At 38.4% G+C, this 15,299-nt stretch overlaps 1 protein-coding gene and 1 pseudogene across 1 annotated transcript in view; both read right to left on the reverse strand.

Moving 5' to 3' along the window:
* Positions 1-15,299, reverse strand: part of KIAA0232 (KIAA0232 ortholog) — a 130,169-nt gene that overhangs the window by 42,773 nt on the left and 72,097 nt on the right.
* On the reverse strand, positions 2,813-2,912 carry LOC119530692 (annotated as a pseudogene).

The raw sequence follows: 15,299 nt of genomic DNA on the forward strand, positions 1-15,299 counted from the left end.
TGGAATTCAGTTAGTCCTCTGGAACTAGCAGCATAGAGCCAGGAACAACTAGTAAACAGTCTGGAACAACTGTTGGGGGATATCTGCAACTGAACACACATTGTACACCAGTCAGGAATGGGTGGAAGGCCGAGATCACAGCATAAGAACTGTAAGTAACACTCACTAAAATGTGGAGATGCCCTTCCATGGAAATAATTCAGAGTTATCACCTACAGTTGGGTAAGTCATATCTCCATGGAAACAATCAAAAGGTTCCAACCTAACCAGCATTAATGTATCTGCCCCCGCAAGATTGCATGAAAGAATACAGCTTTTTCTGGGGGACCTAATATATACAAACCAGCAGAGGTATACACTTGGAAGAACGGAGAGCAGGGACATAAGTGGACATTGCACACTGGTGTTTATGAAGCAGCAGTATTGACAATTCACAATGGATGAAGGGGAACTAAGGGTACATCGACTGACAAACGGAATGATGAACTGTGGTGTATACATTCAGTGGAATATCGAACAGCGGCAAAAAGAAATGAAGTTGTGAGGTCTGCAACTAGGTGAATGGACCTTGAAGACAATATGTTGAGTGAAATAAGCCAGAATCAAAGAGATAAACATTATAATGCCTCACTAATATGAACTAACTATAATGTGCAAACTCTGAGCATTGAATCTGAGAGCAAGATTATCAGAAGAAGGCTTATGGTAAAGGTTGCTAGATTGTAAGCTCTTATGGCAGTCAAATCCATTCACGAGTTAAAACAGTTATTTCTAAATTCTGAGATACTGAGCTGTTTTTGTATAACCTAGTCGGTCCCTGGAACTTCAAGTATCTGTGTGACACCTGAGACTCAGAGCCAGAGATCGGCAGCTATGAATGTCAGCATTACCCCATACAGCAAATGCTAAAGAAGCAGAAAAAGAGATCAGCCTTTATTTAGAGAAATGAACAAAATGGACTTGGCTAGGACTAAGGTAAAGCAGACCAAAGAGATAAGGATGATACTGACTGTGTTGTAAAACTTCAACTTCTATGTGAGACCGAAAGAAGAAATGTTTGTTTTGTGGAAAATGTATATTTTCTGTAGCATGCTATATAATTTAGCTTGTATGGTCAGTTTATCCAACACCATAATTTACATGGAAACTTGAATGGGGTGAGATCTGATTGGTTTGTATGAAGGTTAGCATGAAGCCCCAATACATCCCAGAGTAATTTGGGCAGAGAATAAAAATGTATTTGCAAAGCCCCCTTGAGGGACCGGGGAAAAACTGGAAATATTAAACTTTCCCACCTGGGGAATTCCTGATATTCTTGCAAGCATTGGGGACTACCAGCTTAGCAGGCCAAGCCCTCAATCTTGGGGCTTACCCTTACGAAGCTTGTTACTGCAAAGGAGAGGCTAAGCCTACTTATAATGGTGCCTAAGAGTCACCCCAAGAGAACCTCTTTTGTTTCTCAGATGCAGCCTCTCTCTCTAAGCCAACACTGCAGGTAAACTCATTGCCCTCCCTCCTACATGGGACATGACTCCCAGGGGTATAAATCTCCCTGGCAATGTGAGACATGACTCCCAGGGATGAGCCTAGACCCCGCATCATGGGATTAGGAAAGCCTTCTTGACCAAAAAGGGGAAGAGAAATGAAACAAAATAAAGTTTCAGTGGCTGAGAGATTTCAAATGGAGTTGAAAGGTCATTCGGGAGGTCATTCTTATGCATTTCATAGATATCCCTTATTAGTTATTAGTGTATTAGAACAGCTAGAAGGAAATGCCTGAAATTGCTGAACTACAATGCAGTATCCTTGATTCTTGAAGATGACAGTATAACTGTGTAGCTTACACTGTGTGACTGTGAAAACATTGTGGCTCACATGTCCTTTATCCAGTGTAGACAGATGAGTAGAAAAAAGGGGAACAAAAAGTAAATAAATAATAAAATAGTAGTGGGGGAAAAGGAGTATGAGATGTTTGGGTGTTCTTTCGTACTTTTGTTTTTCTTATTTTCATTTTTATTTCTTGGAGTAATGAAAATGTTCAAAAAACTGTGGTGATGAATGCACAACTATATGATGATACAGTGAACAAATGACTGTACACTTTGGATGATTTTATGGTATATGAATATATCTCAATAAAACTGCATTAAAAAATACACACATAACCCCATTAAAGTGCATAAAAGATCTCACAAGAAATGTACTAAGAGGTTACCAAACCTTTATGTATATGTTATATTTCACAATAAGGAAATAACTGAAATTGTGGAACTATAACCCGTAACATTCTTTGAAATTTGCTTTATAACTACTTGTTAAATTGTACTTTGAAAGGTATCATGTTTTTGTACACATGCTATATATAATAATACAAAATGTTAAAAAAAAAAAAAAAAAAAAAAGAGGTAACCAAGGAGCCTATCTCTCAGTGGTTAAGATACCAGACTTTAATTTTCTGATCTCTTTTGTAATTAGGTCATATTCCTTTAATAATCAAACAAGTTTTGTTTCTTTTTAAATAGAAAACTTTTAAATCAAGAATAGGGATGAGAAGAGGGCCCTTAGATATTAACCTAGAACTGGTATCTGATGTTAACTTTATGTTTCCTGTCTGGCATCCCTTTGCTATTATTTTTTTCCTTTTGTTGCATTTTTTTTCCTAGGGAACTAATAAGTTTACAGAAAAATCATGCATAGAACAGAGTTTCCACATACTACCTTATTATCAAAACTTGCCATTACTGTGGTACATCTGTTACAATTCATGAAAGAACATTTTTATAATCGTCCTGTTAATTATAGTCCATTGTTTAAAAATATGGGATGCTTCACGAATTTGCATGTCATCTTTGCACAGAAGCCAAGCTAATCTCTGTGTCGTTCCAATTTCAGTATGTGCTGCCAAAGCAAGCACGGCATCCCTTTGCTTTGACGTGGATGTGGAGTCATCCATTCATCCATCCAACCATGTAAGGGTCTTCTTTGTGGCACTAGGGATACAGGAGTTAATACAACACAGCCCATCTTCCAGTGGTGCAAAGTTAGCAGAGAACAGTGATTACCGTGTTGTCGTTGCTGTTACAGAGTTCAGGAGAAAGCACTAAAGAAACACAAAAGAGGCACATGCTTTTCTTGGCCTGGGAGGTAAGCAAAGGCTTTCCACAGAAGGAAGGGTTGCTGGAGCTGAGTTTTAAAGTTTGAAGAGAAGTCTGGACTAGACTGAGGGGAGTATACCAGGCAAAAGAAACAGATACGTGAATAAAGTAGAAGATAGCAATTTTTTTCTTTAAAGTGCCAGATAGGAGATGTTTTGGGCTTTGCAGGCCAAGAGGATAAAATCTGTAGGTACTTTTACAAAGTAAAGGCTATTATGTAGGTACTTTTACAAAAAGAAAATTTTCCACGATTTGAAAAAATCTATTAAATTCAAAATATAATAATTGAGTACAATTTTTGGTAATACAGATCTAATAATGAAAAGGATGGAATTGTTTTTTGGGAGATGTCATTTCATATAATAGGGGTTTAAAATCAATGTTCCCTATCACCAAAATCAATTGCAAATGTTCATCTGTTAATGCTGATTTTTAATAACAGCTTTATTGAATTATAATTCACATACTATAAAATTCACTCTTTTCAAGTGCACCATTCAGTGGTTTTTAGTATATTCACAGTCATGCAACAATCATTACTAACTTATTTTAAAACATTCTCATCACTCCAAAAGCAACCCTGTACACACTGTCACTTCCCATTCCTCATTCCCTGCCCTCAAGCCACCGGTAAGCACTACTGTGCTTTCAGTCTCTATGGACTTGCCTATTCTGAACATTTCAGATAAATGGAATAATATGATATGTGATCTTTTGTATCTAGTTTCTTGCAATTAAACATGATGTTGTCAGAGTCCATCCACATTGTAGCATGTCGGTACTTTGTTACCTCTCACGGCTGAATAATATTCCACTGTATGGATATACCACATTTTGTTTATCCATTCATCCACTGATGAATACTTGGGTGGTTTTTGGCTATTACGAATAATGCTGCTATGGACATTGGTGTATATGTTTTCAGTTCTCTTGAGTATATAGCCAGGAGCAGAATCACTGGCTCATACGGTAACTCTAAGTTTCACCTTTTGAAGAACTCCCACACTGTTTTCCAAAGCAGCCACACCATTTCACAATCACGACAGCAACACATGAAGGTAACAATTTCTCCACATTCTTGCCAAAATTTATTTTCTTTGTTTTTAATTTTAGCCATCCTAGTGGGTACAAAGCAGTATTGTCATTGTGGGTTTTCTTATTATTACTATAGTTTTTGTTTTCACTTCCCTAATGGTAAGCATCTTTTCATGTGCTTACTGATGATCTGCACATCTTCTTTGGACAAATGTCTATTTACATCTTTTGCTCAATTAAAAATTCGGTCATTTGTCTCTTTATTCTTGAGCTGTAAGAGTTCCACATGTACCTGTGATAACAAAGTTGTGGTATGGCGATACTTGTGGCTCCTGAAATGAGTTATAACTGCAAAACTGATTTGCAGTGCACCAAACAGCAGTGTGAAGCAATGGTAACCACATCTGGACTCAAATACTGAACACTGCCATTGCAATGCAAAAGCGGCCATGCAGACAGACTACACAAAAAGGAAAGAAGAGCATGGTTGTGTTGTGATAAAAATTTATTTATGAGTACTGAAAATTATTCCATATACTTCTCACATTGACAAATATTATTCTTTTGATTTTTTTGAATCACTTAAGATTATAAAAAATATTCTTAAGTTTGCAGGTTGCACAAAAAAGGCAGTGGGCTGATGTGCCCTGAGGGTCACAGTATGCCAACCTCTGCCCTCAAGTATAGAGGGGCGTAAGATCACAGTGGTGAGTTTGGAAAACAAAGTTTAAAGGGGTGGAGTTAAAAACTACTAATGGGTCAAAATTCAGACTATACAGTATTTTTTTTAGAACTGAACTATGCTCTTTCTCCTCCCTTACTGCGTTACAGAGAAACACTGATTCAAAAAAATGTAGCAGACCAAGGTGGCAGCATAAGATACTCCAGGGTGTTGTTCTCCCTCAGAATCTTTGAAAAGCTAGCAAAACTCAACATAGCCACCTTCCTCAGAGCTGTGGAAAACAGGTAAAGAATTTCAATAAATGGGGCAAGGGCTGAATTAAAAAAAAAAAAAAAAAAAAAGCAGATTAAAAATGGTAGAGAAAAAAAAAAAAAGCAGGCAAAGCTTGTGGCACCCTTTCTGGCCGCTCCCTGGTATGGTGAGGGGCCAGCCTGGGCTCCCATTGTGGGTCCCCAGCCTTGTTCCAGAGGCAGCACAGTAAGCCAGATGCACATACTGAGGTGCCTGTATGTTGATGCCAGCGAATCGGGTGGCAGCATAAGAAACTGGAAACATTTTTATTTGGCTCCCCCTCCAAGAACTTGCAGGCAGAAGTTTTTGGACAGCTAAAGCAGTGTAAGAAACAATTAAATCAAAGCAGCCTTGGGCAAAGAGTTACCTGCTGTAAGTCATACAAGACAGCACCCAGGAAAGGGAAAACGTCTATTTCATAGTGAGTAGAGGACACATTAGAATTTCTGTGAACAGGGAATTCCTAAGACCACAGGCAAGCATGCACCCAGACACAGGCTCAGAAAAGACAGAGAGGCCCCTGCACGTCACATTCACCTTAGGCTGATCTTCTTGAAAGGAGGCCTAAACTCTGAAGAAGAAAGCCAGCCAATGCAGACCCAAGGTGTAAAAATCGTGAAAGGTGTTTTTTATGTTGGTTTATTTGTTTTTGTTAGCCCCTGATACTCTCTGTCACATCAACAGCTTGATATAAACTTAAGGAACAGACAAGTCAGAGACTAAATCCCAGAAATAACACTTTAAATATTAAAATTTACAGTGTGAAACATTAACAAGGCAAACAAGCATGAAATGATGGCCCATCCAAAGGAACAAGATAAAATCCAGAAACCATCAACAGAGAAGACCAGACTTTGGTTACACCAGACAAAGCCTTTAAAAAAATCATCCTCAAAATACACTCAAGTAGATAAAAGAAAACAAAAAAGGACATCAGGAAAATAATGAAGAACATTAGAATCTCAAAAAAGAAACATAAGAAGAAATCAAACAAATACTGTACTAGAAGATCACGAGTTATGAAATGAACTCTCCTACAGGGTTTTCAACAGCAGATTGGAGCTGGCAGAAGAAAGAATCAGTGAAATGGAAGATAAGAAAACTGAAAAGGTTCAGGCCGAGAAGCAGAAAGATAAAATAATCAGAAAAAAGCAAACAGCCTATGAGACCTGTGGGACACCACCAAGCAAACCAATATACACATTATGGGAGTCCAAGGAGGAGGAGACAGAAAGGGGCAGAAGAAATAAATAATGGCAGAAAACTTCCCAAACTTAACAAAAGACACATCCAGGCACACTTAAGATGCTCAAGGGACCCTAAACAGGATAAACGCAAAGAGAACCATGCCCAGACACATAGTAGTCAAGCTGTTCAATGCCAAGGAAAAGGAGGGAGTTATGAGGCTGCAAGTGAAAAAGCAATGTGCTCTGTACAATGGAGTCAAAATAAGAGTAAGTGCCAATTTCTCATCAGAAACCACAGAGATAAGAAGGCAGTGAGATGAAATATTTAAAGAGCTGAAAGAAAACAATTACCATCTGTCCTGGTTTGGACATATTATGTCCCCCAAAATGCCATGTTTTTTAATGCAATCTCGTGGGGGCAGACATATTGCTGTTGATTAGTTTGGAATCATTAGATTGAGTGTTTCCATGGAGATGTGACTCAATCAACTGTGGGTAAAACATTCGATTGAATTGTTTCCATGGAGATAGGGACCCTGCCCATTAAGGGCAGGTCATGAGTTAATCACTGAAGTCCTATAAAAGAGCTCACAAACAGAAAGACCACAGAGCAGCTGAGAGGGATGTCTTGAAGAGCAGCTAAGAGTGGACAAAACGCCCCAAGAGCAGCATTTTGAAGAATGCATAGGAGCTGAGAGAGGAGCTGGAACACAACCCTGGACCAACAGACACCAGCCACGTGCCCTCCCAGCTAACAGAGGTTATCCGGACACCATTGGCCTTCCTTCAGTGAAGGTACACTTGTGTTGAAGCTTTAATTCGGACATTTTCACGGCCTTCAGACTGGTAATTTGAAACCAAATAAATCCCTTTTATAAAAGCTAATCTATTTCTGGTATTCTGCACAACAGCAGCATTAGGAAACCAGAACAACATCCAAGAATTTTGTATCCAGCAAAAACGCCTTTCAAAAATGGGGGGAAGATTACTACATTTCCAGATAAACAAAAGCTGAGGGAGTTTATCACCACTAGACCTACCCTACAAGCAATGCTAAAGGGAGTTCTTCAAACTGAAAGGAAAGGACATCAAGCAGTGGATCAAAGCAGCATAAAAAATAAGGCAGAAAGAAGATGGCGGCATAGAGAAGAGCGGAAGTTAGTTAGCCCCCCTGGAACAACTAATAAACAACCAAGAACAACTAGTAAATAATCTGGAATAACCACTGGAGACAACCATGACTGTCCACACATCGTATATCAACCTGGATCGGGAGGACTGCCTGAGATCACAGCATAAAATCTGTAAGTAAAGACTGCGGACCTGAGCCAGGAGCCCCCTCCCCCAACAGCAGCCTGAACTGCAAAACCTCACTGTGATAGAGAGCAGCACTCTCTGAACAAGCAAATATACCTCAGTCCAGCTCCAACTGGGGTTCTGATTAACAAACATGAACTCTTCAATACAAGGTACAAATCCCCAACAAGCAGATAGAGACTTTTAGTGACAACTGACCTTAAAGAGTTGGAGGACTTCTCGGTACAGGGAGGGGGAGCCCAGAGGACTGGGTGCTGTTTCGGGCCAGCAGGTGAAGTTGGGGGGACCGTGGACTGGCCCTGAAGGGGGGCTTTCTGTCTCTTCTTCTCTCTCTCAACCTGGGCAGCTCAGTGGAAAAAGCTGCAGCCATTTTCAGTTCGCAGCTCCCTGACCCAGACAAGGGTGGAGATAGGAGAGTTAGAGAGACAAAGAACCTATTTAAATGTTGATGATCACTCCCTAGGGGGTGTATCTTCCCTAAGAGGAAGGAGGTGGTGCCCAGCCCTACTACCTGCCTCCCATTCAGAACCAGACCCCAGAGCCTGGGGGAAAACAGCCAAAACAGAAACTAAGGACTAAGAGGGCCACACCTCCTTAAACCAGTCAGGAGCAACAGTCTGACAGGCACCACCTGCTGGGCAGGTTAGGAAAAGCACAGTGCCTTAAGGCCTTACAGGGTGTGTCAATCTTCTGAGACACATCCTCAGGGAAACTTGATACTGAATATTGCCCCCTTCTGAGAGCTAAGCCCATTCTGGTCTGGGAATACCTGATTGGGGTAACCAAGGAAACCAGATGCCTAGACAACAGAAAATTACAACCTACACTAAGAAAAACAAAGGTATGGCCCAGTCAAAGGAACAAACTTACACTTCAACTGAGATACAGAATTGAAACAACTAATGCTAAATCAATTCAAAAAGTTTAGGGACGATATGGAAAAAGAGATGAAGTGTAGAACGAAAACACTGGGCAAATATAAAGAAGAAATCGAAAGTTTGAAAAAACAACTGGTAGAATCTATGGAAATGAAAGGCACAACACAAGAAAGACACAATGGAGACATACAACAGCAGATCACAAGAGGCAGAAGAAAACACTCAGAAACTGGAGAACAAGACACCCGAAATCCTACACAAAAAAGAACAGATGGGGAAAAGAATGGAAAAATATGAGCAACGTCTCTGGGAACTTAAGAACAAAATGAAATACAAGAATGTATGTATCATTGGTGTCCCAGAAGGAGAAGAGAAGGGAAAAGGAGCAGAAGCAATAACAGAGGAAATAATCAATGAAAATTTCCCATCTCTTATGAAAGACATAAAATTACAGGTCCAAGAAGCACCGCATACCCCAAACAGAATAGATCTGAATAGGCCTATGCCAATACACTTAATAATCAGATTATCAAACATCAAAGACAAAGAATCCTGAAAGCAGCAAGAAAAAAGCGATCCATCACATACAAAGGAAGCTTAATAAGACTGTGCAGATTTCTCAGTAGAAACCATGGAGGCAAGAAGGAAGTGGGGTGATATATTTAAGATAATGAAAGAGAAAAACCACCAACCAAGAATCCTATAACCAGCAAAATGGTCCTTCAAATATGAGGGAGAGATTAAAATATTCTCTGAAAAACAGACAATGACCGAGTTTGTGAACAAGATACCTGCTCTACAGGAAATACTAAAGGGAGCACTACAGACAGACAGGAAAAGACAGAAGTGAGAGGTCTGAAACACAATTTTGGGTGATGATAGCACAGCAATGTAAGTAAACGGAACAAAGATGACTATGAGTATGATTGAAAGAGGAAGGTTAGGAGCATGGGGACACCAGAACAAAAGAGGAAAGATAAAGACTGGGACTGTATAACTCAGTGAAACCTAGAGTGCTCAACAATTGTGATAAAATGTACAAATATGTTTTTACATGAGGGAGAACAAATGAATGTCAACCTTGCACAGTGTTAAAACTAGGGTGGTATTGGGGGAAAAACACAATCATTGTGAACTAGAGACTATAATTAACAGAAACACTGTATTATGCTTCCTTTACTGTAACAAAGGCAATATACCAAAGCTAAATGCATATAAGAGGGGGACACAAGGGAGGGGTATGGGACTCTTGGCATTAGTGATGTTGTCTGACTCTTTATTCTACTTTAGTTTAACGCTATCTTTCCTTCTGTTGCTTCCTAGCTGTGATTTTTTTTTTCTTTTTTCTCTTTCTTTTTTCTTTTTCTTTCGTCTATCTTCTTTGACTCTTCCTCCTTTGTGGAAGAAATGCAGATGTCCTTATATAGATAGCGGTAAAGGTGGTGAATACATAAACACGTGACTATACAGGGAACCATTGATTGTTTACTTAGGATGGAAAGTATGGGGTGTTAACAAAATCATGTTTAAAAAAATGGGTTGATGAAGAAACTTTGAGGACACTATACTGAGTGAAATAAGACAGACACATAAGGAAAAATATTGCAGGGTCTCACTGATATGAAACAGTTACAAATATATAAACTCATAGACATGAAATATAAGTTACCAGGATATAGAAAGAGGCTAAAGAATGGGGAGCGGTTGCTTATTATGATCAGAATGTTCAACTAGGTTGAACTTAAGTATCTGAAAATGGACAGAGGTGAGAGTAGCACATGGTGACAATAACTAACAGTGCTGAATGGTGTGTGAATGTTGTGGAAAGGAGAAGCTCAGAGTCACGGATGTCACCAGAAGGAAAGCTGGAGGTTAAAAGATGGGAATATATAAAACAGTGAATCCTGTGGTGGACAATGCCCATGATTAACTGTATAAATATTAGAAATCTCTTTCATGAACTAGAACAAATGTATGACACTATAACTAGAAGTTAATAATAGAGGGGCATATAGGGAGAAAAATAACTATTGCAAATTATATATTACAGTTGGTAGTATTTTAACATTCTTTCATCAACAGTTACTATACCAATAGTATGAGTCAATAATGGAGGGAGGTGGTTAGGGGTAGAGGAGGATGAGTTTCCTTTTTTTTTTTCTTGTCTTTATTTCTTTTCCAAAGTAATGAAAATGTTCTAAAAATAAAAAAAAAAATTAATTGTGGTAATGGATGCACAGCTTTATGATGGTACCATGGGCAACTGATTGTACACTATGGATCTTTGGATAATTGTATGGAATGTGAATAATCTCAATTAAAAAAATAAAAAAAATGAAGACCTCTGGTAAAAGTAATCATATGATTAATCATAAATGCCCATACTACTATATTGTATGTTGTATGTAACATCACTTTTTACTTCTTACAGGTTCTAAAATGCAAACACATAAAAAATTATGACAAATCTATGGTTGTGGATATACAATGTATTAAGATATAATTTGTTAACAAAGTCAACAAAAAGGTGGAGGGATGGAGGATATTGGAACAGTGTATGTGTAAAATATTGAAGTTAAATTGGTATGAAATAAAATGTGATTGTTACAGACAGATTTAGGATTTAGCCCCATGGTAATCACAAAGAAAATATAAGAAAAATATATACAGAAAGAAACGAGAAGGGACTCAAAATGTATAGTATGAAAAAAAATCAAGTAAATATCAAAATAGGTATTAATGTTACTGAGGGGGGAAAAAAAGGTTCAAGGTGTACAAACACCAAACAGAAAAATGGCAGAAGAAAGTTCAATGTTATTGGTAATTACTTTAATATAAACAGATTAAATTATCAAGTCAAAAGGCAGAGAATGACAGAATGGATAAAAAAAGTATGACCCATGTTCTAGTTTACGAATGTTGCCAGAATGCAAAACACCAGAAATGGACTGGCTTTTATAAAAGGGGGTTTATTTGATTACACAGTATACAGTCTTAAGGCCATAAAGTGTCCATCAACAAAGGGTACCTTCACTGGAGAAAGGCCATTGGCATCCGGAAAACCTCTGTTAGCTGGGAAGGCACGTGGCTGGTGTCTGCTTTCTTCCAGGTTGTGTTTCAAAATGGCATTCTCCAAAATGTCTGCATCAGCTTCCAACGGCCATTTTCAAAATGTCTGTCTCAGCTCCAGCTATGAGCTCCTTCTGTCTGAGCTTATATAGTGCTCTAGTAAACTAAACAAGACCCATGCTGAATGGATGGGGCCACACCTCCATGGAAATTATCCAATCAGAGTTATCACCCACAGTTGGGTGGGTCACATCTCCATGGACACTGAATCAATAGGTTCCAAACCAATCCACACTAATACATCTGCCCCCACAAGAATGCATTAAAGAATACGGCTTTTTCTGGGGGACATAAATATACAAACTAGCACAACCCAACTCTATGTATATACAAGGGACTCGCCTTAAATAAAAAGTCACAAGTAGTTTGAAAGTTTAAGGAAGAAAAAAAACTTACATGCAAACAGTAAGCAATTAGAGCTGGGCAGCTATTCTAACATCAGATAAAATAGACTTTAAGTCAAAAACTGTTATGAGGGACAAAGGAAGTCATAATATAGTGATAAAGGGGTCAGTTCAACAAGAAGGCACAACAATTATAAATATACATGCTCCTAATTGCAGAGCCTCAAAATATATGAAGCAAATAGCGATAGATTTGAAGGGAAAAATAAATTGTTCTACATTAAGGGTAGGAGACTCCAATATACCACTTTCAGTAATGGATAGAACAATTAGATAGAAGATCAATAAGGAAACAGAAGACTTGAATAAGACTACAAACCAGCTGAACCCAGCAGATATACACAGAACACTTCACCGAACAACAGCAAAATACACATCCTTTTCAAGTACACATGGATTATTCTGCAAGACAGACCACATGGTAGGTCACAAAAAAAGTCTCAATAAATTTTAAAATACTGAAATCATACAATGTATCTCTCTGAACACAATGGAATGAATCTGGATATCAATAACAGAGGGAGAAGTAGAAAATTCACAAACATGCAGAAATTAAACACTCTTAGACAATACGTTAAAGAATAAATTAAAAGGGAAAATAACAGAAATCTTGAGATGAATGAAAAGGAAAATGCAACATACCAAAACATATGGGATGCAGAAAACGTAGTACTCATAGGGAAATTTATAGCTCTAAATGTTAACATTAAAAAAACCAAGGAAGCTCTCAAATCAGAGATATAACCTCAAACTGCAGGATGTAAAAATAGAAGAGCAAACTAAATCCAAAGTAAGCAGAAGGAAAGAAACGGCAAAGATTAGAATAAAGATAAATGAAATAGAGAATAAAAACCAGAATCAATGCAGCCAAAAGTTCGTTATCTGAAAAGATCAATAAAATGACCAACCTTAGCTAGACTGCCAAAAAAGAAAAGAGGATGCAAATAACTAAAATCAGAAATGAAAGGGACGCATTACTACCAACCCCACAAAAATAAAAAGGATTGTACAAGGATACTGTGAACAAATTATGCAACTTACATGAAACAGACAAATTCTTAGAAATAAACTACATAAAAAGGCTTGAGAAGAAACAGATCTCAACAAACCAGTAACAAGTAAAGAGATTAAATCAGTAATCTAAAATCTTCCAACAAAGGAAATCCCAGGAACAGATGATATCACTGATGAATTTTACCAAATATTCAAAGAAGAATTAACACTAATCCTGCTCAAAATCTTCTAAAAACTTGAAGAGGAGGAAACACTCCCTAACTCATTCTATGAAGCCAATGTCACCCTAAAAGCAAAGCCAGAAAAGGTACCACAAGAAAATTACAGATCAGCTTCCCTTATGAATATGCAAAAATCCTCAACAAAATATCAGTCAACCTAATCCAACAGCACATCATAATTCTTTTAACAATTAAGCGGGATTTATCTCCAGTATGCAAGGTAGTTTAAAACAAGAAAATCTATTAATGTAATGTAACACATTAATAGAATGAAGGGGAAAAAAAATGCATAATCTCATTGACGTAGAAAACGCATTTGACAAAATCCAGCAACCCTTCTTGATAAAAACACTCAGAACACTAGGAACAGAAGGAGACTTCCTCAACATGATATAGGGCATATATGAAAAAATGCACAGCTAACATCATTCTCAATGGTGAAAAGACTGAAAAATTTCCCTCTAAGATCTGGAACAAGACAAGGATTCAACATTGTACTGGAAGCTCTAGCCAGAGCATTTAGATAACAAAAAGAAATAAAGGCACCCAAATTGGAAAGGAAGAAATAAAACTTTCTCTATTTGGAGATGGCAGGATCCTATATACAGAAAATCCTGAAAACTCCACAACAAAGCTCTTAGAGCTAATAAATGAATTCAGCAAAGTGGTGGGGAACAAGATCAGCACCCAAAAATCAGTAGTGTGTCTATACTAGTATTCAGTAGTGGGTCTATACTAATGAACAATCTGAAGAGGAAATCAAGGAAAACTTTCATTTTAACATAGTGACTAAAAGAATCAAATATCTAGGAATAAATTTAAGCAAGGATGTAAGAACCGAAATACAGAAAACCACAAAACATAACTGAAAGAAATCAAAGAAGACCTAAATAAATGGAAGGACATCCCATCTTCATGGATGGTGTGCTGATTTGAATCTGTTACGTACCCCAACAAAAGCCATGTTCTTTTAATCCAATCTTGTGAATGCAGACTTACTGCAGGTGGAATCTTTTGGTTGGGTTGTTTCCATGGAGATGTGACCCCATCCATTCAAGGTGAGTCTTACTTATTTGATTGGCATCCTCTATGAGAGGATAAAAGGCAGAGACATTTTGAAGAGAACTCAGTGAGACACTTAAGAGAGAAAACACCAGAGACATTTTGGAGACGACACTGAGACATTTGGAGATGCTAAACTAAGAAATGAAGCCCAAAGTTCGCCCCGGAGAAGCTAAGTGAGAATTCACAGATGCTTAAAGAGAAGTCACTGAAATCAGAAACTGAAAGCAACCTGGGAGCAAAGGACCAGAAGACGCCAGTCATGTGCCTTCCTAGCTGACAGAGGTACTTTGGACACCATCAGCCTTTCCTCAGTGGAGCCATCCTCTTATCGACACCTCAGTTTGGACACTTTTACGGTGAATCTGTAACCTAACAAATCCTCTTTATAGAAGCCAATCTATAAGACACAGAACTCCATGTATAGAATGATATGACATGTGGTGGTTATTCCATATTTGATACCCACCCAGCCAGCCATGCTCCACCTCTCCCCAACTGGCTCTGGGCCCCAGGACGCTGACCTCTAAGGACCACGAAATCCAGGTCCCCTGCTGGCTGAACGTCAATTGGGTTAGGCTAATGGAAGGCCCTGGAAGTAAATCAGAGAGCAGGACAGGAAATAAGCTGGGGTATTTCCTCTCTCTGACAGCCTCCCAGGCTCAGGGAGGTTCTGGCTGTAACTGTGTTCTATGGCCAGAGCTTCAGGTACTGGGAGATCAGGGCCTGAGGCCCTCTTAGCTTTGATTTTCCCACCCTGTATCATATCAAGCTTATTAAAATATTACCCACTTCCAAAAACGAACAAACAAAAAGCCAATCCATTTCTGGTATTTTGCATTCTGGAAGCTTTAGCAAACTGAAACAGATGGGAAGACTAAATGGAATACGATGGAATATTATTCAGCCTTAAAAAGGATTGAT

This window comes from Choloepus didactylus, chromosome 3 (assembly GCF_015220235.1).
Source record: "Choloepus didactylus isolate mChoDid1 chromosome 3, mChoDid1.pri, whole genome shotgun sequence".
In the NCBI taxonomy this organism is placed as follows: Eukaryota; Metazoa; Chordata; class Mammalia; order Pilosa; family Megalonychidae; genus Choloepus; species Choloepus didactylus.